The sequence below is a fragment of the Drosophila arizonae genome, chromosome 2 (genome assembly GCF_054131065.1).
Source record: "Drosophila arizonae isolate 15081-1271.41 chromosome 2, UAZ_ARI_1.0, whole genome shotgun sequence".
Classification (NCBI taxonomy): Eukaryota; Metazoa; Arthropoda; class Insecta; order Diptera; family Drosophilidae; genus Drosophila; species Drosophila arizonae.
Genome location: NC_142922.1, coordinates 34,253,326 through 34,280,798, shown reverse-complemented (window position 1 = coordinate 34,280,798; position 27,473 = coordinate 34,253,326). Strand labels below are relative to the sequence as shown.

At 36.9% G+C, this 27,473-nt stretch overlaps 1 long non-coding RNA gene across 1 annotated transcript; it reads right to left on the bottom strand.

Annotated features, from left to right (window-relative positions):
* Positions 1–16,357: 16,357 nt before the first annotated feature.
* Positions 16,358–26,517, bottom strand: LOC149270951 (uncharacterized). The gene is made up of 2 exons (XR_016269045.1): positions 26,255–26,517; positions 16,358–24,144 (listed from the first exon to the last, which is right to left on the bottom strand). It is a non-coding gene; the product is annotated as an uncharacterized LOC149270951 (long non-coding RNA).
* Between the last annotated feature and the right edge of the window lie 956 nt (positions 26,518–27,473).

Here is a 27,473-nt window from a genome sequence, read left to right as displayed (position 1 = left end):
ATGAAGATGCCAGATCCGTCACATTTTCATCTAACGTCAAAGTAATTGACTGCGAAAGCCACCTTGCGTGTTGAGCCTTAAATCTTTGCAACATTCGATTGTACTGCGGCAAATATTTTTTGACGTGATTCAGAAAAATCCTGATTTTTTCAGTAAATATATCCACCTGAGCAGCACTGAGATCAGATTTGTTTACTTTTTCCAATACCCATATGATAATTGCACCATCGTCGCGCTTGCTGTTGTCCCAAACTTCCAGCAACGTTAAGCGCCGAAACTCATATTTGGCTGCAACATGTCAACTTATTCGAAAAGGAACAAAAAGGGGCAGAGGAAACTTATTAATTCCGAATATATAAACATTAATCTTTAACATGTCGTTTTTAGTTGCGCGCTCAAGCGCGCTCAGAACGAGTAATACACCACGAAACACGGCTCTATTTGTTAAATTTCACCTGTAAAAAGACACCAACAACAATTGCACATACACAGCTAAACATTCACAATCTTGACAAACTAACACTGAACATTAATTTTAATTACCTGTGCTTTTACTTTCCATGATTACAATATTCTTTTTCTTTAAACAATCAAGCTCAAAACAATGACAAAGCTTAATCAATTTTAAAGTTGCATACGATAATTTAAGCTTGCATTGAAACAGCTGACTTTAGTTGCGCGCCAAATTTAAATGACTAATTTGAAAAATTTTTTAAAAACGTTTTTTTCTTATCTAATCTAATCCAAAAACAAGTAAGAAAGCTCTAGTCGAGACTGCTCGACTACGAGATCCCCTGAACCCTTGGAGCAATAGATATTTCAATAATTTTTCGCGTCTTTCAGCTTACACAAGAAACACGCACACACACACACACAGGCATACATATACACACACGCATACAGACACACATACACACACACACACACGCATACATACACAAACGCATACACACACACATACACATACACACACACATACACAAACACACACAAGCACCCACGCATAAACACGCATGGGCTGCAGTGTGCGCTTACTATGAGAACTTAATTGTTTAATAACTTTTTTTATGGACGTACGATCTTCATGAAACTTTTAGATTATGATTATAACATGGATATGCATGTAATTGCCAAAGCACAAGTCTCTAGTATTTGAAATACGCTTTTTACAAAAGTGAGGGTGAGGGGGTGAATTTAAGGGTGGGGGGTAAATTTTAACAAAAACCGAAATTGTATAAATTGCATATAAGCATACATTAAAAATTTGGAGACTCTAGCAATAAAGGTGTAGAAGATATAATTTTATAACTGGTTTTCGATAAGGTTTTTTATCGATAAAAAAAGATCGGGATGAGTTATCGAATTTTAATGATAAACTTGATATGCGCGCTGTAATTACGGACATTTTAAAAAAAATTTGAAGTCTCTAGCTCTTATATCTTCTGAAATCGACGCGTTCATACATACGGACAGACGGACAGACGGACAGACAGACGGACAGGGCCAAATCAACTCAGCTCGTCACCCTGATCAAGAATATATATACTTTGTGGGGTCTGCCACGCCTCCTTCTCCCTGTTACATACATTTCAACAAAACCATTATACCCTGATTTCCCATTGAAAATGGGTTCAGGGTATAATAAGTTAAATTTTCAGTTATGAATAAATAAAAAAAAATGACTTTATTCCAAAAACTCAGGAGAGAGTTCTCAGTGAGAGTTAACAGACGTGTTTACTATTGTGCTCTGCAATTATTCTTGTTTTCTTAGTTATATATTCTTATAAAATTTCACATAATTGCGGTTCGGTTGTATATAGAAAATATATATATTTTCCTGTGCAAGGTTTAATCCATTGTCCACTGTGTTTTTAATAATTTGCTTTTTTAATTTGTGAAGTTTTGTGTGCAGCGTCGGTTCATTAGTTTCAGTATTTGCATTTTTGCTTTAGTGTTTCTATTTGTTGGCGCTCTCCCCAGTTCACTCTTTCTAAGTTTGTTAGTGTGAGTGTGTGCATAGTGTGACTCGCTCTCTCAACATATATTTTCGTTGCGCTCTGTAACGGCTGTTTGTTGTTGGACTTGCTCTCAACACATTTATACCTCTCTTGGTTTTTACATTTCTGTTTACATTCAGTAATTTTGTGATCTATCCCAATTGTCAATATGAGTTGCTGCAAAAAAGCTTGCACTTTCAGGCAAACAGTTGATTCTGCACAAGTGCAATTTATAAGTTGCTGGCTGTGTGATAACATGATGCATACTAAGTGTGCAGGTCTTACTGGGCGTGAATATGACAAGATTATGTCCACAACTAAAGTTGGTAGTGGAGGCGTGCGCTGGTCTTGTCCGATTTGCTTGGAAAAACAGATCAACTTTTCTAAAATGTATAGTGCTGTGAGGGCTCAATGTTTAAAACTGAAGAAGATTTCTATGCAGTTATCCAGTGATATGGCTGCTACTGAAGAAATATTAAATCAGTATGGCTTTGAAAGTCCTCTCCCACAATGGGAGACTCCTTTGTTGTCGGTAACTCCTTCTGTAATAGTACCGTCACCTAATTCGTTTGCTCCTCCCTCACCTTGCGCTTCTGTTTTGTCGTCGGCTCCAAATTCTCTAAATCCTCCTTCACCTTGTCCCATATCTGTTTCTCCTATTGAGGCTTCTATTGAAACTCAAGCCCCTGTCCCAAATTTGGTTACTACTTCTATTGTTGCTCAAACAAAGAGTGACAATAAGTCAGCCTCTCCTAGCTTTACCTTATCTGTTGTCTCTCCTCGAAAGCAAATTTTCTTATCTAGGCTTTCATCTGACAGTACCATTGAGGCAGTATCGGCTTTTATCTCAAATAAGATTCCGGCTAATGCTTTTATATCGAAGTTTAGTTTCGCGACACCGCGTGAAATTGCTTCGTTCAAAATCAATGTGCCTGTAGAATACTTTAAAACCCTTTGTGATCCTAATTTCTGGCCACCTCATGTAGTTGTTCATGAATTTAAACCCAAAAATCGTACCAGATCGATGCCTATTTCAGTAAATTTACCTTCGGTGCAATCTTCATCAAACGTTGTATCAAAAAACTAAATTACTTTCAAACCTCTTCTCAGCTGTCCCTGATTTATAAAAATGTACGTGGTTAAACTCAAAACTTAAAAGTCTTTTCTTGCATAGTTTCAGTGTACAATATGATATTATCGCTTTCACTGAAACATGGCTAAGTAATAATATTCATAATAGTGAAATTTTTTCAAGTAATTTCACTATTTATAGACTTGACCGTTCGTCGCGCAGAGGTGGTATGGTGTTAATTGCGGTTAAGTCCATTATCCACTCTGAATTGTTTACCTTTTCGTCCCTTCACGATGTGGAGATTATAGCGGTTAAATTAACTCTCCCATCGTGCTTATTATACATCACATGTTCTTATATCCCTCCCTCTTCTGATGTACAAGTTTATGCTCACCACATAAATTGTATTAAAGTTAATGAACATGTAAGTGATAGAGATTGTCTTCTTGTGTTGGGTGATTTTAATATTCCGAACACTTCTTGGTCTTCAACTTGTAATGAAAATTACTTTATTCCGACAATTGATCACTATCTTTTTGATGAATTGTGTAACTTGTCTATGTTTCAGATGAACTCTATTTCAAACCATCTAATTCGCACTCTTGATCTTGTGTTTATTAATCATTAATGTCGGGAGATCAACTCCTTTCTGCTTAACTGAGGATATATATCACCCCACTTTAGAGGGATAATCCTCCCTCTACTACTCCAATGCCTTCTAAACTTAGTCGCTGTTATCGTAAATGCAATTTCGTTTTGCTTAACGAATTAATTAATTCAACAGACTGTTCTATTTTATATGAGTCGGTTGATATTAATTTAGCAGCATCGTTTTTTTATTCTACCTTAAACTCTATTCTGGATGTTTGTGTCCCTCTCCGCCGTATTTCGCCAGTTTCAAATAAGCCACCTTGGTTCACCAAAACTCTTTTGAACTTGAGAAACATTAAAACTAAATGTTTAAAAATTACAAAAAGTCTGGGTCAAGTATTGACTGGTCCAAATATTCCATTGCCAAGTCAAACTTCAATCTTTTAAATCCTAGCTGTTATGAGAATTATCTTACACGTTGCAAACGTCAGTTTACTCGAGATCCCAAACAATTTTTCTCATTTGTAAACTCGAAGCGTAAATCTTCTGGTTTGCCGTCCTCATATGTCCTTGGAGGTGAAAAAACTTGCAATGATCAGGATTCCTCTAATCTATTTGCTGATTTTTTTTCAATCCACTTATTCTTCTGCTGATCTCCACAGCAACTCATATCCATATTCACTTCCTGAATATGGATCTATAAATACCCTTAAAGTTACTGCATCCTCTCTGGCTGCAGCCATTAGGGCATTGAAATCATCTTTCTCTCCTGGTGCTGATAATATTCCCAGTTGTGTGATTAAAGAGTGCAGTGTTTCTCTTCAGTCACAATTACTAAAATTGTTTAACTTGTCCTTGGATACTTCTGTGTTCCCTTCAATTTGGAAAGAATCTTTCATTATTCCCTTATATAAAAAAGGTGGAAGATCTGATATTTCCAATTATAGAGGCATCGCGAAATTATCTGCTATTCCGAAGTTATTTGAGAAAATCATAACATCGGCCTTGCAGCATTTTTGCAAATCGATTATTCAACCATCTCAACATGGTTTTGTTCAAAATCGATCAACGTCCTCTAATTTACTTGAGTTCACTTCGCTTGTTAATGACAGCTTCATTTCATCCTATTTATCGGGTAGAACCCAAAGAGTCTTGCTGAGAACAGCTATGTCTAAACTTATCTTTGTTTCGCCTGGTGTACCTCAGGGTAGCCATTTAGGCCCATTGCTCTTTTCCCTTTATATACCCTGAACCCATTTTCAATGGGAAATCAGGGTATTATGGTTTTGTTGAAATGTATGTAACAGGTATATATTCTTGATTTGGCCCTGTCCGTCCGTCCGTCCATCCGTCCGTCTGTCCGTCTGTCCGTATGTATGAAAGCGTCGATTTCAGAAGATATAAGAGCTAGAGACTTCAAATGTCCGTAATTACAGCGCGCATATCAAGTTTATCATTAACAAGTAAGAAAGCTCTAGTCGAGACTGCTCGACTACGAGATCCCCTGAACCCTTGGAGCAATAGATAGCTTACACAAGAAACACACACACACACACAGGCACGTACGCACACACAGGCATACATACACACACACGCACACATACACATACACACACACATACACAAACACATACACACACAAGCACCCACGCATAAACACGCATGGGCTGCAGTGTGCGCTTACTACTAATAATAACTTTTAATAACTTTTTTTATGGACGTACGATCTTCATGAAACTTTCAGATTATGATTATAACATGGATATGCATGTAATTGCCAAAGCACAAGTCTCTAGTATTTGAAATACGCTTTTTACAAAAGTGAGCGTGAGGGGGTGAATTTAGGGGTGGGGGGTAAATTTTAACAAAAACCGAAATTGTATAAATTGCATGTAAGCATACATTAACAAGTAAGAAAGCTCTAGTCGAGACTGCTCGACTACGAGATCCCCTGAACCCTTGGAGCAATAGATAGCTTACACAAGAAACACACACACACACACACACAGACACGTACGCACACACAGGCATACATACACACACACGCACACATACACATACACACACACATACACAAACACATACACACACATACACAAACACATACACACACAAGCACCCACGCATAAACACGCATGGGCTGCAGTGTGCGCTTACTATGCGAACTTAATTATACCCTGAACCCATTTTCAATGGGAAATCAGGGTATAATGGTTTTGTTGAAATGTATGTAACAGGCAGAAGGAGGCGTGGCAGACCCCACAAAGTATATATATTCTTGATCAGGGTGACGAGCTGAGTTGATTTGGCCCTGTCCGTCTGTCTGTCCGTCTGTCCGTATGTATGAACGCGTCGATTTCAGAAGATATAAGAGCTAGAGACTTCAAATTTTTTTTAAAATGTCCGTAATTACAGCGCGCATATCAAGTTTATCATTAAAATTCGATAACTTATCCCGATCTTTTTTTATCGATAAAAAACCCTATCGAAAACCAGTTATAAAATTATACCTTCTACACCTTTATTGCTAGAGTCTCAGAGCAGTCTCGACTAGAGCTTTCTTACTTGTTGTTTAATAACTTTTTTATGGACGTACGATCTTCATGAAACTTTCAGATTATGATTATAACATGGAAATGCATGTAATTGCCAAAGCACAAGTCTCTAGTATTTGAAATACGCTTTTTACAAAAGTGAGGGTGAGGGGGTGAATTTAAGGGTGGGGGGTAAATTGTAACAAAAACCGAAATTGTATAAATTGCATATAAGCATACATTAAAAATTTGGAGACTCTAGCAATAAAGGTGTAGAAGATATAATTTTATAACTGGTTTTCGATAAGGTTTTTTATCGATAAAAAAAGATCGGGATGAGTTATCGATTTTTAATGATAAACTTGATATGCGCGCTGTAATTACGGACATTTTAAAAAAAATTTGAAGTCTCTAGCTCTTATATCTTCTGAAATCGACGCGTTCATACATACGGACAGACGGACAGACGGACAGACAGACGGACAGGGCCAAATCAACTCAGCTCGTCACCCTGATCAAGAATATATATACTTTGTGGGGTCTGCCACGCCTCCTTCTCCCTGTTACATACATTTCAACAAAACCATTATACCCTGATTTCCCATTGAAAATGGGTTCAGGGTATAAAAATTTGGAGACTCTAGCAATAAAGGTGTAGAAGATATAATTTTATAACTGGTTTTCGATAAGGTTTTTTTATCGATAAAAAAAGATCGGGATGAGTTATCGAATTTTAATGATAAACTTGATATGCGCGCTGTAATTACGGACATTTTAAAAAAAATTTGAAGTCTCTAGCTCTTATATCTTCTGAAATCGACGCGTTCATACATACGGACAGACGGACAGACAGACGGACAGGGCCAAATCAACTCAGCTCGTCACCCTGATCAAGAATATATATACTTTGTGGGGTCTGCCACGCCTCCTTCTGCCTGTTACATACATTTCAACAAAACCATTATACCCTGATTTCCCATTTTCAATGGGTTCAGGGTATAAAAATTTGGAGACTCTAGCAATAAAGGTGTAGAAGATATAATTTTATAACTGGTTTTCGATAAGGTTTTTTATCGATAAAAAAAGATCGGGATGAGTTATCGAATTTTAATGATAAACTTGATATGCGCGCTGTAATTACGGACATTTTAAAAAATTTGAAGTCTCTAGCTCTTATATCTTCTGAAATCGACGCGTTCATACATACGGACAGACGGACAGACGGACAGACAGACGGACAGGGCCAAATCAACTCAGCTCGTCACCCTGATCAAGAATATATATACTTTGTGGGGTCTGCCACGCCTCCTTCTCCCTGTTACATACATTTCAACAAAACCATTATACCCTGATTTCCCATTTTCAATGGGTTCAGGGTATAAAAATCAATAACTCATCCCGATCAGGGGATCTCGTAGTCGAGTAGTCTCGACTAGAGCTTTCTTACTTGTTATAAATGACCTTCCTAGTTGTATCTCGTATTCCACTATATTTATGTATGCTGATGATGTAAAACATCACCTTCAAGATGACCTAACTGCATTTCAACTTTGGTGTGTGGCAAACCAGCTGGACTTAAATTGCTCAAAGTGTATGACAATGACCTTCAGTCGTACCGTTCCTCTAATTGTTGATTATAAAATTAGCAATATTTCCTTACGACGCATCTTTACAGTCAAAGATCTTGGAGTGTTCTTTGACTGTAAACTTAACTTTAATCTTCATATTTCTACCATCATTAATGAAGCCAAAAGTGTGCTTGGCTTTATTAAACGTTGCTCTAAGGAATTTAAAGATCCTTTTACTACCAAGCGCTTATTTACTTCGCTTGTGCGTCCTATCTTAGAGTATTGCTCTGTCGTATGGTCTCCGCAACATAAACTTTATCAGGATCGTATCGAATCGGTTCAAAAACAGTTACTTCTCTTTGCCTTAAGAGACCTTAGATGGGACAGTAATTTACGATTACCGTCTTATCATAGTAGGCTCCAGGTAATTGATCTTCCATCGCTAACCAATCGCAGAACAATTTTAGGAATTGTTTTTCTGCATAAATTGATTAGTGGTGATATTGATTCGTCCTCTTTGTTGGGTCGTCTAAATTTTTCGGTTCCGTCCCGAGCAACTAGACACTATCGTCCGCTTCATTTGCCTGTGTGCACTAGGGATTATTCTTCGCACAGTGCGTTTCATGTTCTTTGTGTTAATTTTAATAAATATTATCACGTTTTTTCCTTAGAGCTCTCTCTCTTTCTAAAATAAAAAGTTTACTATCAGCTTATCTTAGGGAAATCACTCACAATGCCCAGACATAAGCATTGGCATACGTTTTTGCTGCTAATGTTGTGTTAGTGACTTTTCAAATCTATTCTTATACTCTATTTTTTGCTCTTCCCTTATTCTTTTCTTGCAACTTCTTTTATTACCGTCCTTTTTCTTTTTCTATACTATATCTCTTCTTACTTTATCTTTTTTTATACCCTGAACCCATTTTCAATGGGAAATCAGGGTATAATGGTTTTGTTGAAATGTATGTAACAGGCAGAAGGAGGCGTGGCAGACCCCACAAAGTATATATATTCTTGATCAGGGCGACGAGCTGAGTTGATTTGGCCCTGTCCGTCTGTCTGTCCGTCTGTCCGTCTGTCCGTATGTATGAACGCGTCGATTTCAGAAGATATAAGAGCTAGAGACTTCAAATTTTTTGTAGAATGTCCGTAATTACAGCGCGCATATCAAGTTTATCATTAAAAATCGATAACTCATCCCGATATTTTTTTATCGATAAAAAACCTTATCGAAAACCAGTTATAAAATTATATCTTCTACACCTTTATTGCTAGAGTCTGCAAATTTTTAATGTATGCTTACATGCAATTTATACAATTTCGGTTTTTGTTAAAATTAGCCCCCCACCTCTAAATTCACCCCCTCACCCTCACTTTTGTAAAAAGCGTATTTCAAATACTAGAGACTTGTGCTTTGGCAATTACATGCATATTCATGTTATAATCATAATCTGAAAGTTTCATGAAGATCGTACGTCCATAAAAAAAGTTATTAAACTATTAAGTTCCCATAGTAAGCGCACACTGCAGCCCATGCGTGTTTATGCGTGGGTGCTTGTGTGTGTATGTGTTTGTGTATGTGTGTATGTGTATGTATGTGTTTGTGTATGTGAGTGTGTATGCGTTTGTGTCTGTATGCGTGTGTGTGTATGTATGCCTGTGTGTGTGTGCGTGTTTCTTGTGTAAGCTGAAAGACGCGAAAAATTATTGAAATATCTATTGCTCCAAGGGTTCAGGGGATCTCGTAGTCGAGCAGTCTCGACTAGAGCTTTCTTACTTGTTTATTATTGTTTTTTTAACTCTTTTTATTATTTATTAATTTTATTATTATTTTTTTTATTTATTTTAAGAATTATTTCAATTATGTTAGATATAGTTAATAAACCTACATTTTAATATTTTATTTTTTTTTAAGTTTTCTTACTAACACTCTCTTTTCATAGCTTCAATAGTATCACTGACCATATTTGGCTGTGAGACGTGGGCATAGCCGGCCGGACTGGCAAATAAAATACCCCCATCGGGTTGGTGTTACTATTGAAATTATATTCTGTACTTTGTATAGGCTTTTTAAAATTAAAATTGACTCTCGTTTTTGTCAATAGCTTTAAGAAATAAATAAATAAATAAAATCTCAGACTTTTTGACCATAGTGCCATGGTTCAAGCTCCGGGATGAGCGTGTGTGTCCACCGCTCTTTAGTTGAGCTATTCCACCTTTTTTGATTGCGCTCTGTCTGTAGGTGGCGCAAATGCCCCGGCTATAGCTCGGCGTTCTTGACAATTCAGTTTCTCCCGATTTGCCACGCTCCTACTGGGCGGAGGCACCTCATTTTTGGTCAGTTTTTAAAGCAAGCTAACAATACCCTAACTGCATTTGAATGCTTACGCTCCAAAAATGTCAAAGTTACAGGGTATTTTTCGATATGCCACGCCCCTAAAGAGGCGTAACAAATATTTTTGGGTCATTGATAGAGGAGATTACTAGTAACTTCATTATCCAAATTTCTAGCTGTTATACTTTAAGAGACATAAACTTTTGCGGTTTGCCACGCCCCCTGTTATCAGCCCGAGTATATATACAAAATCTTAGGTCTCTAGCATTAATAGTGTCCAAAATATAGCAGAATTAAAAAATCACTAAATCTTCAGGCCGATTTGCCACGCCCCTAATGGGCGTAGACATATACTTTTAATTAAAATAATTAATTAATCATTAATCCATAGACATACATATACTTTTAATTAATATAATTAATTAATCATTAATCTTTATAGAATCACTAGTTGACTCGGCGAACTTCCTACCGCCTAACAGTCTCTATATAAATAAAACAAGGTCGGGTTTGTTACAGCACTTATAACTCGAGATCTGCTGGACCAATTTTCATGGTTTTTGATTTGTTGGATTTGTCTCCGCCTCGAATATCAGAATATATCTTAAAAATACTGAAAAATTGTCGAATACTTGAAAATTCGTTATTTTCCCTTAACGTTCTTTAATTTCTGAGCTGTCAGCGCGTTGCAAAAGGTGAATTGAGGTGATTATAGTTGTAAGGGGCATCCACGCCATTGGCGAGTGCGCGTTCGGCATCCCCGCCACCCATAAAGTACATTTTTTTAAATTTTGGCATTGGTAGCAATTAACTTCGAATTTTCGCATTGACTGCAAGAACAACGAAGATCGGTTCCAATAAGGAAGCCGTGCAATGCTTCTGGCGGTGTTTCAATTTTTGGGAGTATTACTTTTCCTAATGAGCAGCACATCCCGATTGGCTCAATTTTAAAGGCATTGCAGTAAGGGTATTCTTTGTCCAATTTACCAATGACCACTTTGGAATGTGCTGTAAATACTCGATTTACTTTTTGACGTTGTCGGTCAGTTCCTCTATGGCTGTTGACTACGAATCTGCGCACTTCTCTTCGTTCTAATTGTCTTTGCTGGTTTCGCTCATCTCGTGCCTCTTGCATTGCTTTGTTGCTGTTCTTCATCTGATCTTTGTGCTCTTCTATCTTGCATGCCTATAGATTTGAGTGTTTGACGACTCTACTAATCAAACATAAATTAATCAAGTTGAAAAACTGTTTGGTGATAAACAGTAACGTAATATTCTATTCGATTGCTCATTATTTGGCTTACGTTTACACGTATATTTATTAATCACGTTCACATATTAATAAAATGAACATGAATAATTGTTTAACATGAGAGCATGAAGTCATTTGGAAACAGACATAAAACAATCAAGACAACCTCTTTAACTTAATAAATAATTTACACAAATTAATGTGTAAGACAAACAAATATCTACCAGAACTTTCGAGACATTTTGCTTCTGAACATACGCGTAAAATTTGTCAATCTTTTTTTTTTTTTTTAAATACACATAAAAGTTTATTTATTCACGTATTGATGATATATGTATGAATAATTGTTTAACATGGGAGCAGGACCGAAAACATCACTGTTATTAAGCCCACTGGGTAAATTCTCAATTTGACAGCTCCGAAATTAAAGAACCTTTAGGGAAGATAACGCGTTTCTCAAGTATTCGTATTTTTTAAGATATACTCTCCTAATCGGGGCGGGGACATCTATATATATTATATATAGATATAATATATATATAGATAAAATTAGCCTACGTGCGAAATTTCAGCGTTCTAGCTTAAAAACTTTCAGAGATACAATTTTAAGCCATTTGCCAAGCCCCAATATGCGCCATAGTCCGTAATCAGCTTTCTAGCTCTTCAATTAATATGATTTCTGGTACATCGGAAAATTAATTTTCCGATTTGCCACGCCCCTAGTGGGCTGATCGAAAAATTTTTAACACGTTATAAATCTGAGATACAAAATTTTACGTCTCTAGCTTCGATAGCGCGGAAATAAACTGCGATCATGCGAACAGACGGACGAACAGCAAGACGGACATTGCACAAAACCAATATACTATTGCACTTTCGTGAATGGGTATAATCACAAAAAATATTAGATATTTGGCCAAAAAAAAACCGATAAAAAATTTTTTTTAACAAAAAAATCTATATATTGATATTTCGATATATTTTCGATAACCCTAGCTCAAACATACGGACAGACGAGCGCACAGACAGACGGACAGGGCCAAATCGACTCATCTCGACGCTCTTATCAATAATATATATAATTTGTGGAGTCTACCACGACTCTTCCTGCCTGTTCGAGCAAGCTTGACTACAGATTGATACCACTGACCAGAGAACACATAGACTAGACATGTAGAACAAGCTTTTTCAACACCGAAAAAATGCGCTGAACGGACCGGACAACTTCGTATTTGGTCGGCTCGGTCTTCTGAGGCTCAAGCAGTGCTGCCAGAATTTTGAAGGCAAGAATGCTAGAATTTCAAAAAAAAAGTTGCTAAAATTGCTAAAAAATTTATTAAAATTGCTAAAAGAAATTGCCAAATTTTGTTAAAATTTTATATGTTAAATTTATTACTTTTAATTATGATTAAGTTTTTAAATGATTGTTAAAATGTCGTCCAATTGTCCCAATATACTTTCATCATCATTAATAGCATATTTGGAGCTGTCGCTTATTTTTGCCAAACATTTTTTTGGCAGCACATAATTATGGCAGCATTTATCATGCCTTTGTAATCCATATCTTTAATATTTTTCTAAGTTTGTATAAAGAGTTTTTATTAATTTTATGTATAGGCACAGTGCAGCCTCATGCTCCTCCGTCTTGTCAAATTTTACAACAAAAGGCAAATTGTTTTTTTGTGTACACGCACCCATCGCACTTATATGTTTTTTTGTGGCAGCGTGGTGGCGCACATCATAAAGCTTCGCGCCAATAGTGCACTTGCAATAGGCGCAATAGGCCCTTGTTGAGTCTGTGTCATCCTTGCGAATCCACTCTTTAAACTCGCCACTCAACCACACATCGCGAAATTTTTGGGTATACGTTTTTGGCATATTTTATAAAACTTTTAATGAATCTAACAAAACAGCATACAATCACTAACCAGAGAGCACATAGATGAGACAACTAGTGTAAAGCGTTTTGCACACTTATTTTCGAGCGTAATCTCCCAGACACTTCGTATTTGCTCGGCTCTTCCCTTTTAGGGTTCAGGCTACGAAAATATGGGAGGTCAAAATCATTCGTCTTCATGCGCTTGACCGAGATGGTCGACTATTGAACAAAAGATCTCTATGCGCTGAATGTTTCCCTTGCTCTCTCTCTCTCACGATGCTCTCTGCTCTCTCAAATATGTATATGTATGTATGCATGTGAGCCTCACATTGTGAGCACAAGCAGCCGCTCACGAAAATTGAAATTTCTTCGCTGCGAGAACCCATGCCTTCCCTTCTGCGTGAAGAGTATACCGAACTTTTCAAACCGTTTGTCATGCGTTTTCCTTATTATTTGTGGGAAGGGTATGAAAGCGTTGGTGCGCATAATGAAAATTTTTTCGCGACGAGCATGCACACACACTTACAGTATGCTACATGTACTATGAGCATTTGTATGCCTGTGTGTGAAGCTCTGGCTGCCTGTAGCAATTTTGAAGCCCAGCATTTGCATTTGTCGATCTTGTGAATTGCTCACATACATACAGTGGCTCCAACGCCAAATCGGACAAGACTATTTATTTATTTCAATAAGTATTTTCTTTAGCAGTAAGTTAAATTTTTACCGTTTTCACATTTTTTCTCAACTCTATTATGTATTAGCCCCCTAAAACAAAAAAAAAAATTTTTAATTTCAAATGGCAACATTTTTTTTATTTTAAAAAACTAACAACAAGTCCGATTTTGAGCTTCAACGCCAAATCGGACAAAAGAAAACTTTAATAAAAATAAGAGAAAAACTTAATATTTAATATTTTGTTGCAAAACCTTTGTTTGCGACAACAGCCTGCAAGCGATTGGGAACTGATTTGACCAACTTTTTGCAGATCTCTGGCTCTATGGAGTCCCAAGCTGCAAGTAATCCCATTTTCAATTGGTCCAGATTGTTATACCGGTTTTGGTAAACTTTCCTCGCCAAAATTTCCCACAGATTTTCTATTACGTTTATATCCGGGCTCTGGGCAGGCGTTTGGATCAATTTGGGACAATTATGGATTAGCCAGAGCCTAGCTAGCATTGAAGTGTGCTTGGGGTCGTTGTCTTGATAGAAAGCAAAGTCTTCAAGTATCCCCAATTTCTCCGCACTCTGCTTAACATTTTTTTTCAAAATATCAAGGTAGCCAAATTTATCGAGTATGCCATCGATAAAGTGCAAATGGCCAACTCCCGCACTCGACATACAGCCCCAAACCATGACTGAACCTCCTCCATGCTTAACAGTGCCTATTGTGTTCTTGGGCTCAAACTCAGTATTTGGTTTACGCCACACATACACCTTACCATCGGACCCATGCAAATTAAATTTACTTTCATCAGTAAACAACACCTTTAAATAAGATAATTAGCAAAAAAAGAAAGGTATTTAATATGATATACAACCAACTAACATGATTCCAAAAGTCATCCGTTTTTAGCAAGTACTCTTTCGCGAATTTTACCCTAAACGCTTTGTTCTTAGGGCTAATATAAGGCTTTTTTTGGGCAACTCGGCCATGCAAATCATACCGATGCAAAGTATTGCGCACTGTGTTATCACACACATCCTTTCCAAAGTTTGTTTTTAATGACATCCTTAGTTCCTTTGCGGTTTTAAAGGGATCAACCTTAATTTCCCTTATAATCGACCGCTCCTCCCTTGAGTTTAATCGCTTTCTTTTTCCCTCCTGGCTTTTGTTAATCAATCTTCCATCTTCCCGAAACCTTTTTATGATATCATGGACGGTAGATTTGCTTCTTCCGACCAGCTCTGCTATTTCTCTAACAGTTTTGCCATCAAAATGCAGTTTTAATATTATTTGGCGTGCCTCAACACCAGTTTGCTTCCCACGTGGAGCCATTTCGCAAAAATAATTTGTGTTACTGTACGCCTATGAGCTTGAGAACATAACGAAACGCAATAAGCAAAACAAAAACGAAAATCTCCGCCAAATAACGGATATTTTTCTTGCAGTTTTCTTTTGTCCGATTTGGCGTTGAAGCTCAAAATCGGACTTGTTGTTAGTTTTTTAAAATAAAAAAAATGTTGCCATTTGAAATTAAAAAATTTTTTTTTTGTTTTAGGGGGCTAATACATAATAGATTTGAGAAAAAATGTGAAAACGGTAAAAAGTTAACTTACTGCTAAAGAAAATACTTATTGAAATAAATAAATAGTCTTGTCCGATTTGGCGTTGGAACCACTGTATGTATGTATGTATGCATGTATATACATTTGATTGTGTGTACGCATGGGAGGCGCTGCTCACAATTATGGGATATGCCTTTACATGTGCGTGTGTGTATGCATGGGAGATGAATATTGGCGTGTGCCTCCCTCAACTTAGAATGGTGTGAACGATTTTGGGTTTTATTTGAAGAGGCGCGCTTACATTTAAGTAGCTGATTTTATTTCAATGATCGTGGGCTTGCCTATCAGAATGATTTTTTCTTTTAATGTAGTACTTGATTAATCCCAGTGGGCAAATTGGAATTAATCAAGTGAAATTTATCTTTTTAATAAGAAGCATATGTATGTACATACATACATATAGTGGCCAAATGGACACATTTTAAAGGGTGCATCTGTTGGATGTCATAAAAATCATGCAATTAAAAAATACGTAATGGGAAGTGAACTTGTTACTTTAGTTAGTCAGCTACTTAAATGTAAGCGCCCACTGGGATTAATCAACTACTACATTAAAAGAAAAAATCATTCTGATAGGCAAGCCCACGATCATTGAAATAAAATCAGCTACTTAAATGTAAGCGCGCCTCTTCAAATAAAACCCAAAATCGTTCACACCATTCTAAGTTGAGGGAGGCACACGCCAATATTCATCTCCCATGCATACACACACGCACATGTAAAGGCACACAGGCATACAAGTGCTTCTACAAGTTATATCCCATAATTGTGAGCAGCGCCTCCCATGCGTACACACAATCAAATGTATAAGTTAAGTTCTTTCTTTATTAAAACGGGAAAAAATAAGATGTTTTTATATTTTACTGCTTAAATGCAGTCCGCTTTATTGAAGAACAAATTTGCAACTGAATTACTTAAATCAATTCTATCCCTAGCTGAGCTGTGGTTCAGTCGACGACGTTGGCAGCGGCGTCGCTCGTGGTGTTGTTGAACCGTTGTGCAATTCTTCTTAGAATTGCTGGAGCTCTGGTTGGCGTGTGCAGGAAGTCCGCTAGACATGGTGTCAGCAGTTTTGGCTTATTGGTCTGATCAGCTTGTTACGTTTTATTTGTGTTGCAACAATTCCCATTGGGTTTTGTTGCAATGCAGAATATTTTTGTTTTTAACTTGAAAAATATATTTGTTGTTAACTCTTCCCCCTTTGATTTGAGCTTGTCCTCAAGCGATCATTAAAAGAAGGGAATGTCGTTGAACTGTATGTTTTCTATGGTTCGTCTTGGTGCCTCTGTTACTTTCTTTACCTGGCTATTGTCCAGTAATAACGTAATTTTTTTCGCTCTCTTTATGTAGAGGAAGGCAATGACAATGATTATCACGACTATGCAAACCAATATTATGGATGATATTGCATGTGTCGTAAGTTTTAGGTGTTCTAGTCTTTGGGTATTGTTGATGTGTAATGCCTGCAAGGCCTTTAGTGATAGAATTTGGAGTCGTCTCGATTCTTCTGGTGTCATCTGGATTATCGAGGAGCCGACTCTCAGTGTGCTGCTCTCTAGGTTGTTGAAAATCCGGTTGCCAATTGAAATGGACTCGTTGGTAAAGCGAATGACATAGGTGCCGTTTAACCATGTACTTGTTGTCGCCGATGTCACCATTCCATCAAAGTTGTTGAGGATCAGAAGACCGTTGGCCACTTCTTCGATGGGTTCCACATGCTCGGCGTTACTGAACTCACACAGCGACTTTTCTCCATTGAGGAGCCTAGGCAAACATGTACTATTGCTAATGTTGACAATGTTATTTTTTGAACAAATCTTAATGTTATTATATTTTTTACAATTTTTTATAATTCCAAACATTACATTTTTTCGAGACAATATTTCTTTATACTCTATATTTATGATAGCGTTATTTCTTACGACTGGTTTCACAATTAGATTTTCATAATCATTTTCTTCTACGTTAGGTATTTTAATTACATAAAACAAAGTAGTAGTATTGTGAAATATGGCCACGTCTGAATATTCTAGCATTTCTTCTACAGATAATGAAGGCATTCTACCAGCTTTGAAGATTCTCTCTATTTCATCTATTTCTGCTTTTTTTAGTAAAAATGAGTTTATTACGTTAACTTTTGCCCATTGTATGGCATATTTTATATTAATAACCTCCTCTTTGATCAATCTAACTTGGTTCTGTAAACTTTGCGCTATATCGTGTGTGAATCTATCGTCTTTCCGTATATTGTTTGTAAGGGTATTGGTAACTGTGGTCAGCTTATTTAATCTTTGTTCTAACTGTGAGTTTATTATTACTTGTTTGTTATTGTTATCTATAACTTTATTAATATGTTCTTCTATCTGCACGAAGTCATCATGATCTGGGTTGCCTGCTATGTATTTCCAAGCTGTGCCTAGAATATTAATGGCCCTTGTGGTCCTCTTGTTAATGTCATAATCTATAGTGCGTAAAGTCAAGTGAGTTTGGTTAATTTCGTGGTGCAAGGTGTGGTATAAACTGCTAAATTTTAAATTTTTTTCTGTATGAAATTCTATCTGCTCTAAAGCTTCTTTAATTTTGCCTAAGTTAATGATGTGAATAATTCTTGTCGTCGTTGTTTGTATTTTGCCTAGTCCGTCGTAGATCGTTATGGTTTGTGCTGCCGTATGGTTCGTTATGTCCATATTCGGTTCGATAGGTTGTACCATCATCGCCATTATTACGAGTAGTCTATAAATGTCAAACGTTTTTAATATTACTTTTATGTATGACTCTATTTGTTGAGGTTAGTACTGTTGTGTTTCTGTCCTCTTTTACTGTTTCTTTTTTGTATCTGGGAGACAATTTAGTTCCTAGTCTGTTGTTGATCTTGACGTATATTTCTTGTCCTGGTGTGTAGGTACGTATTTCGTTGCGTCTTTTATTGTGGTTCTGTAAGTCTATTGTTTGTTTCTGTCTAAGTCTGTCAATGTTGTCTTGTCTAGATTTTTCATATTGTTCTGGGTTCGTCGTTAGGTTTCTGCCAAAAAACAAATCTAGTGGTCGTCTGTTAGTCGTTGAATGAATGGTGTAGTTATAGTCGTATATTGATTTGTCAATTAGTTCTTGAAAGGTTTTATATTCTTGTTTTCTCTTGTTACATCTCATAATGTCTGAAAGCGTAGAGTGAAATCGTTCGACTTGGCCGTTGACTGTGCTTTTATAAGGTGGAGTGTTATAAATTTCAATCCCTAATTGATCTCGCATCATGAATGTTATGGATGCTGAATTCAGAGATTTTTCGTTATCTATGACCACGAATTTCGGAACTCCATAATAAAATAAAATGTCGTGAAGTGGTTTTTTTATGTCCTCTATTGCTCTAGATTTGATGATGCGTCCTTGGGCTAATTTCGAAAATTTATCTATTGCTGTCAGTACTAAGTTTTTGCCTGTCGTGTATATGTCTACATGAATTATATGTCCAGGATATTGAGGTATGGGTGTTTCATTTAGTTTAGGGTTGTTTGGTTGTCTGTCGTATTTTTCTTCTTTACAGACTTGACATTGTTTGACTAATGCCGCTATTTTCTGTTTCATTTTGGGGAAGTAATGGGTTTCTGATAATTGTTTTTTATTTTCTATTGCGTTGCGGTGAGCTCTATTGTGTATTTTTAGTATATGTTCGTCCTGCTCTGTTTCATTAGTCAAGTCCTTCACTTGTGTCTGGGTGAATCTGATTTTATAATTCCTAAAGTGTTTGGGGTATATTTGTTGAATTTGGTTCATGATTTCTTCTGACGTTATTATCCCGTTAATTACAGAAGGGTTTAAATGCTTTTTTAATATCTGAACTAAGTTATTTTCTGTGTACTCTTGTCTAGTTATTAGATGTCTATGGAAAGTTGGGAAAGGGATTTGGAATTTATAGTCGTCTGTGTTTGCTTTGTTTAAGAATATTTGGTTCTTGAATACGTTTATCGGGACCTCTATACTAGGTATTAGGTTGTGACTTGAACTTTCTGCGCTATGCTGAGTGGATGTTACTGAATTGATTTGGTTTACTATGGGTATTCTTGACAATGCGTCTGCTACTGTGTTATCCCTGCCTGGTTTATAAAGGAGTTCATAATCAAACTCTTCTAGGTACGTTTTCCATCTTTTGATTCGAGCGTTGCCATTCCAACTGCTAAGCGAATGTGTAAGTGGTTGATGATCTGTGTATATTTTTACTTTTGCCTTACCGTAAAGGTAATTTTTGAGGGCTTTTAGTGCCCAAATAATCGCCAACATTTCTTTTTCATTAGTGGCGTAATTTTCTTCGGATTTTGACAATGTTCTTGAAAGGAAGCATATGGGTCGTTTATTCTGAGATAAGACTGCTCCAATTGCATAATTGGATGCGTCTGTTGTTAATTGAAATTCCTTATTAAAGTCTGGGTATTGTAAAATAACTTCATTGGATATTAGAGCGTTTTTGATTTTGTCAAAGGAATCAATGGCTTCTTGACTGAGATTAATTAGTTTTTTTGAAGACTGGCTTTTGGACACTCGTCCATCCTCCCCTCTTAAAAGAGAGCTAAGTGGTTTTGCCAACTTAGCGAAATCTCTTATGAACCTTCTATAGTAGCTAGAGAGTCCGAGGAAAGATCTCAAGTCTTTGAGTGTTTTTGGATAGGGATACTTGGCTATGGTTGCTATTTTGTCTGGGTTAGTCTCGACGCCTTTATCTGAGATGACAAAGCCGAGAAATTCTACCTTGTCTTTAAAGAACTCGCATTTGTCTAACTGACATTTCATGTTAGCTTCTTGAAGAGTTCGAAAAATTGTGTCAAGATTTTCTGCATGTGTTTCATTATCTTTGCTAAATATGATAATGTCGTCTATGTAAATGAAGCATATCTTGCCGATATGATCACGAAGAATGTCATCTAACGCCCTTTGAAAAATAGAAGGTGCGTTTTTCAGACCGAAAGGGAGTCGTGTAAACTCGTATTTTCCGTTGTTTACGGAGAAGGCGGTCTTTTCAATATCTGCTTCTTTTAATGGAATTTGATGGAAGCCACTTTTTAAGTCAAGCACTGAAAAATTTTTATTATTCCCAAGTTGTGCTAGTACTTCGTTTATTTCTGGAATAGGGTACTTGTCTGCTATCGTTTCTTTGTTAAGCTTTCTGTAATCAATAACCATTCTATACTTTTTCTCTTGGGAAGCATCCATTTTCTTGGGAACAATCCACACAGGTGAATTGTAGGGTGATCGGGATGGGCGAATAATTCCGTCCTCTAAAAGTTCTCGTATTTGTTTATGGACTTCGTCTTTTAAAGACATTGGGAATTGGTAAAATTTGGAATATATGGGTGAGTCTGTCTTGGTTCGAATTTCTGCTTTTACATTGGTTGTGTAGGTTAATTTTTCGTTTGGGGTGGCAAATAAATTGGGGTATTTCGTAACTAACTGTTTTAATCTTTGTTTCTGTTCGATAGTCATGTGATCTGTCCGTGGTATGACAGTGTTAACTGCCTCGATTTTTTTCTGTTTAAGGGGTATAAATATGGTATCTTTAATTATTAATTGATTCTTGCTGCTATGGATTACGGCCTCTAGTTCTTTAAGGCTGTCGTTGCCCAGAATTGCGTCAAATGCTTTTAACGTAGGTAATAGGAAAAACTTTACTTGGATATCTTGTCTGTCAAAGAGATTAGCGATTTTATGGTGAGTTATTCTTATATTTCCGCCGACTGTTACGGCTTCGAAAGGCTTTTGATTGGGAATCGGGTTAGAAACTAGTTTGGGCTGTATGTAATTTCTGTTCGAACCTGTGTCTATTAGTATTTTAAGTATCTCTCCGCTTTTTGTCTTACATTCTATGTAAGGAAGCGAAGAGCTAGTTATTCTAAAAAATTAATGTTATCATGTTCAATGGGGCTCTCTTGTTCGTCGTCATTTTGTTCAATTTGCTGTGCGTACTCTTGTAGTGATTGTTCGTGTTCGGTCTGTTGTTCGTAGCTTTCGATGGTCTGTCCGTATTCTTCCATACTTATGGAAGCGTTGTGGTAGTCATTGTCGGGATATTCCTCTCCCATTTGAATATTAAAATTTCTTTGTCTTTTGTCCGTTGTATTTGTTATTGGTGGGGGTCTTTTCCCTAGTTCAAAATTTGGCCTGTTCATGTAATTTACCATCCGTGTTTGGATGCTTTTGTCAACGTCCATTGGTTCGGGGCGTGGCTGTGGTTTGGGTGCTAATGGTCGGGGCGGTACGTTTGTCTGTTGAGGTTGCGTTTGGTAATATTGTTGTCTATGGTATTGGTGTCCCTGATTAATGGTATTTGGCCATGCATGTTGCATTGGCACTTGAGCTCTGAAACCAATTGGTACAGATCTCATCATCTGAGGGGGATTTTGTGCGTATTGAACCATACGCGGTGGCAACATGGGTGGTGTTGCGTTTCGAGCTACGCTTTTGTGACCTGTTTGATGGCTTTTATTGAATGCTATGTTTGTTCTATAGTTCTGATTTTCTAATTTCAAACATAAATGGAGAGCTGAGGGAAGGTCTGTTGGTTCCTTTATGCTAAGAATACGTGGCAAGTCTCCTCTCAAACCTCTGATGAAAGTGTCTAATGCTTTTTCCCTGTACATTTTCGTCATGAGTAGTTCCGACTCTCTATTTAGTTCCATACATCCTACTTTGTTCAATATTAAAGTCAGCTGGTTGTAGACAACCTGATAAAACTGTTCTACTGTCTGGTTGTTGCCCTGTATTAACATAGTCATCTCGTATTCTAATGTATTTATATCTCTTTTATCTGCATAGTGCAGTGTGAGACACTTGGAGATGGCACTCCAATTAAGGGGAACATTGTAAGATTCGAGGGCCGCGTCGGCTTGACCGATGATCTTATTTCTCACGGTATGCAAAATGCCATAGTACATTGGTGATCCAACTTGGCTTGCATATATGGAGAGTATGCGATCCACACTCTTTTTCCATGAGCTAAATTCGATTTTGTTGCCGGAAAATTCCCTAAGACTTTTGACAATGTCTGGTACTCTGTTAAGGTCGTTCAAATTTTGATTGTCGTTTATGGTCTGATCGTCCACGTCATTGAATTCTCTAGAAGGGTTAACTATTTGTCTCACTAGCGTCGGAAGTTGTTCTGTCAAAATTTGAGCAACAGTGGCTGCAATCAATTGTTCTGCGTTATTCGCCATGCCTCTGTTCTGCAAGTGTTCGTTCTGACGGTCTATATGTCGTTGTTGCTGCCTATTGATAATGTGTGCACCTACTTGGGGTTGTTCGACTAACACTGGGGGCCTAATCAAATTATTCTCGTTAGCCATACGTTATCAACTGTGACTTTGATCTATTGTTTTATGTTTACAGGTGGATTTTTGATTGAATTTAGTTAGTTAGTTAGTGTTAGTTTATGATTATCATTAGTACAACTTAATTTAATATAAAGAAATTTCTGATATAAAATTTTTTTTTTTTTTTTTTTTTTTTTTTTTTTTAAATTAAATTTAGCTTTTATTTTTATTTTGTATTAAGACCAGTGGCTGGTTTTTCCCTTCTACTTTGGAGGGTCCCTTGGGAATCGCAAAGTTGGGTTATTTTATACTACTATTGTAGTCACTTTGAATTTGATCGCTTTACGCTTTTTATTTTTTTTTTTTTTTTTTTTTTTTTTTTTTTTTTTTTTTTAATATTTTATTTTTCTCTTTATTTTTCTAAAAATTTTTCTTAAATTTTCTTAAACTTGTTTGATTTTTATTTCTCTCAAAAATTTTTCTTATATTTTATTACACTTATTTAATTTTTATTTTTCTCAAAAACTTTTCTTATATTTTATTTCACTTATTTGTTTTAGTTTTAGTTTTGTTAGTTTCTTGTTTCGTGTTCTTATGTTTCTAACTTACAATAATGATGATGTGGCGGTCTTCACTGCTGATCCGGATTTCATCCTTTTTGGTTGTACCTACTGGGGATCCTGCGACCAGACTCCGTTGAAGTATCCTGTGGGCGGGCCGTACAGGATTACCGTCCACCGATGGGCAATCGAACTATTACGTTCCAGACTACCTTTAACGAATTCCACCGAACGTCGAAGTTACGCGACGTGAGTTGCTTTGGTGATTTTCGGTCGCGCTCGTACAGGCGTTTTGCTGTGTTGTAACGCGATTGAATATTCGTTTTATTTAAACCGACTCTGCTTTTGACTTGCAGTATCACGCACGTACTAAACGTTTTGCTGTATTGCGCGCGAAGCCGTTCCCTGCTCGGGCGCCAGTTAAGTTCTTTCTTTATTAAAACGGGAAAAAATAAGATGTTTTTATATTTTACTGCTTAAATGCAGTCCGCTTTATTGAAGAACAAATTTGCAACTGAATTACTTAAATCAATTCTATCCCTAGCTGAGCTGTGGTTCAGTCGACGACGTTGGCAGCGGCGTCGCTCGTGGTGTTGTTGAACCGTTGTGCAATTCTTCTTAGAATTGCTGGAGCTCTGGTTGGCGTGTGCAGGAAGTCCGCTAGACATGGTGTCAGCAGTTTTGGCTTATTGGTCTGATCAGCTTGTTACGTTTTATTTGTGTTGCAACAATTCCCATTGGGTTTTGTTGCAATGCAGAATATTTTTGTTTTTAACTTGAAAAATATATTTGTTGTTAACTTATATACATGCATACATACATACATATGTATGTGAGCAATTCACAAGATCGACAAATGCAAATGCTGGGCTTCAAAATTGCTACAGGCAGCCAGAGCTTCACACACAGGCATACAAATGCTCATAGTACATGTAGCATACTGTAAGTGTGTGTGCATGCTCGTCGCGAAAAAATTTTCATTATGCGCACCAACGCTTTCATACCCTTCCCACAAATAATAAGGAAAACGCATGACAAACGGTTTGAAAAGTTCGGTATACTCTTCACGCAGAAGGGAAGGCATGGGTTCTCGCAGCGAAGAAATTTCAATTTTCGTGAGCTGCTGCTTGTGCTCACAATGTGAGGCTCACATGCATACATACATATACATATTTGAGAGAGCAGAGAGCATCGTGAGAGAGAGAGAGCAAGGGAAACATTCAGCGCATAGAGATCTTTTGTTCAATAGTCGACCATCTCGGTCGAGCGCATGAAGACGAATGATTTTGACCTCCCATATTTTCGTAGCCTGAACCCTAAAAGCGAAGAGCCGAGCAAATACGAAGTGTCTGGGAGATTACGCTCGAAAATAAGTGTGCAAAACGCTTTACACTAGTTGTCTCATCTATGTGTTCTCTGGTTAGTGATACAATTTAAAGCTCAGCGCACAAATGACACTCGATCACTTTCGATGAATTTGTAAACTACTTATTGTTCACAACTATTGAACTATTGTTCACAAGTTTGTGCATTTATCGATATTATTATGATTTTGAACAAGTTGAGTTCTTTCACTGACCAAAGAACACATAGACTAGACATGTAGAGCAACGTTTTTCCACGCCGCAAAATCTGTGTGGCAGGTCCCGGCCAACTTCGTATTCGCTCGGCTTGGTATTGGCTGGCTCGGGTAATGAAAGATAGCACGACGAAATCAGTGCGCTCTAAGCACGCAAACGAAATGGTCATGCATGCGCTTTGCGTTTTTTGTCTTACTCTCCCTCTCTCTCTCTAACTCTCTCTCTCTCTCTCTGTGGGCTCTCAAATCATGAAGCTCAGCAGCGCACAAAAATTGAAATTTCTTCACGACGGTCCCAGCTCTTTCCTTTTGAGTAAAGAGTATACCGAAATCTTAAAATCGTTTGCGACATTTATGCAAACAAAATGTTAGCGTTTCGATATATATTTATGGGAAGGGTATGAATGCGTTGAGGCGCATAAAGAATATGATCTCGCGACGGGCATGCACACACACCTTGTAGTCCCTTGCCACATGTATGAGCATTTGTGACCTGCGTGCGTTACTCTTGCTGCTTGTAGCAATTTTAAAGCCCAGCATTTGCATTTGGTCGGTCTTACGGACTGTCATAACCACTTTACACAGATGTACTATGTGTGAACATACATTGTATGTACATAAGTACATTTATATATTATTATTGCTAATCATGTTTATAAATGTGTTTATATCCGTAAACAATTATATATAATTCAAATTATTTTTTACACATTTTCAAACGAAAAAATTATCGTAAAACACTATTAACTTTATTAAATGCTTTGCAATATATGAAATACACATGTCATATTATACTCAAGCTTTACTCATTATTGTCAAAATTTTCTAATTAAGTCATAATGGCCCATTTGATAGTCACCCTACGATTCAAATCATACAAAATTTACAAACTACTAAATCCAGAGACAATTAGCTTGCCATCCCATACAAGCATACACACACACAAATGTATGTATGCATGTGCTCACTTCACAAGGCAGACCAACGGCAAATTTTGGGCTTTACAATTTGCACAGCCTGTTCTGCACAGAAAGAATACATTTTCGCGAAACTATTCTTGCTGCCTGTGGAATATTGTAAGTATGTGTGTTCATAATACGTGAACATTGGCTTGTGCTTGCCACAAAATGGCAGCACTGGTGTGTACGCATGGGATGTGCTGCTCCCAATTATGGGATATCACTTGTAGAAGCATTTGTATGCCTATGTGCCTTTACATGTGCGTGAGTGTATATCTTTGTTTGTATGCTTGCGAGATTAATGGTGTGAACGATTTTGGATTTTAATTGAAGAGGCGCGCTTGTACCTTTTATTTTCTATTATTATATGTAACTCATACACTTATGTATGTATGTACATATGTACATATATATGTGTGGAACAGTGCTGCCATTTTAGCCATTAAGTTGCTAGATCTAGCAATTTTGAATTTGAGTTTGCAATTTTTTTTTTAAATTGCTATTAGCCACAAATATAGCTATTTTTAAAAAAAATTATGCAACTTTTAGCAATTTTGTGATTTTTGTGATCTCACAATAACATCATCTAAAAAGAACTCAACTTGTTCAAAATCATAACAATATCGATAAATGCACAAACTTGTGAACAATAGTTCAATAGTTGTGAACAATAAGTAGTTTACAAATTCATCGAAAGTGATCGAGTGTCATTAGTGCGCTGAGCTTTAAATTGTATGCCTTTTTGTTAGATTCATTAAAAGTTTCATAAAATACGCCAAAAACGTATACCCAAAAATTTCGCGATGTGTGGTTGAGTGGCGAGTTTAAAGAGTGGATTCGCAAGGATGACACAGACTCAACAAGGGCCTATTGCGCCTATTGCAAGTGCACTATTGGCGCGAAGCTTTATGATGTGCGCCACCACGCTGCCACAAAAAAATATATAAGAGCGATGGGTGCGTGTACACAAAAAAACAAGTTGCCTTTTGTTGTAAAAAGTGACAAGACGGAGGAGCATGAGGCTGCACTGTGCCTATACATACATTGCAAAACACGCAGCAATAGTGACAAGCGATCATTTGTCGCAATTATGTGCGCACCAATTTGCAGCTTGCCAATCGGCAGCAAACATAAAATTGGGCAGAACAAAGAGAAGTCATATAATAAAAAATGTTCTTGCCGAACACTTTGCGGAAAATTTGCGGGCTGATATTGGTGATTCAGTCTTTTGCTAGATGAATTGTTTAAATTTTCTTAAATCTTTAGGAGTTGCTATTAACTATTTCAGCAATAGTAAAGGCACAATTGTCTCAACATTTCTAAGCCTTGAGCTTATTGAAGTGGGCGACGCGATATGCATAGCAGATGCAGCTCCAAATATGCTATTAATGATGAAGAAAGTATATTGGAACAATTGGACGACATTTTAACTATCATTTAAAAACTTAATCATAAATAAAAGTAATAAATTTAACATATAAAATTTTAACAAAATTTGGCCATTTCTTTTAGCAATTTTAATAAATTTTTTAGCAATTTTAGCAACTTTTTTTGAAATTGTAGCAA